The following is a 1,052-nucleotide window of genomic DNA, read 5'->3' as shown; positions in this document are numbered from 1 at the left end:
CGCGGGCTGACCTGGGGGGTGGGACAGGGCTGCCGCCCCTGCCGTAGCGAGCCGTGCTCTGTGGGCTCAGCCTGGCTTGCGGGCATCACAGCATGTCCTGATGATGCCACGGGCCATGCGTGACTGTTCAGTGTCCTGTGCCTGTCACCTGCCATGTGTGTCCATGGTATCATGCCCATCCTCCGGCATATTCTCTGCCATCCATACTCTGAAACATAAACGAGCTGCTTGCTGCTGGCTCCTGGCACGTCCAGGACCGGGTCCTTGGCCAGATGAGCCACTCAAGTGAGAGAAGCTTTGGGGATGACGGTTATGGGGTGGAAAGTCCTGTGTGTCCCCCCCCAGCAAAACTGGCTGCTGCTGAAGGCACTCGGGGCAGGCATGTGGGGCTGGCATGGTGCCAGGCGAGAGCACTTCTGCTCGGATGGATGCTTGTCTCTGAGAGGAACTGGGAGCCGGTGTGGTCGACATCGCATGGATGATGAAAACCAGAGTTAGCCTGGAGACTGCTGCCCGGTCATCACCTACCGACACGAGGGCCACAAGTCCTGAGAATTCCTGAGCCAGCCCCTCATCCTGTGCCCCAGCCATGAGGGGGCTGCCGGGATTGCTGATGGATGCTCGCAGCATTGCCAAAACGCTCAGTCCTTAAAACACTGTTGGGAGAAACCTGCTGGAGACCCACCACTACTGCTACAGTGGGTGGGTGGATGGAGACCTGTTCTCCACGGTAAGGCCGGGGCAGGGAGGGGACATGTGGCCTCACATGTGGTCAGCGTGGAGGGGCGAGGGAGGATGCACTGCTGGAAACAGCTGGCGGGGAAGGCTTAATCTTCTTTCCGCCCTGGGTCTAAATTCCCCAGCGCAGATGGACAGGGAGCCGGCCCTGCCCGCCTGGGGGCTGGGAAGGGGCTCACCCCTTGGAGGAGCGGGGTGGGTGCTGACAGCCGAGGCCGGCGGGGGGAAGCCCCCGGAGGGGGGGGCGGCTTTCCCGGGGGCAGTGTGCCGGCGGGGGCCAGGGTACCGAGGCCCGGGGCGGGGGGAAAACTGTG

Source organism: Charadrius vociferus, unplaced genomic scaffold (genome assembly GCF_000708025.1).
Source record: "Charadrius vociferus isolate BGI_N301 unplaced genomic scaffold, ASM70802v2 scaffold559, whole genome shotgun sequence".
Lineage (NCBI taxonomy): Eukaryota > Metazoa > Chordata > Aves > Charadriiformes > Charadriidae > Charadrius > Charadrius vociferus.
This window is presented reverse-complemented; position numbering follows the sequence as displayed.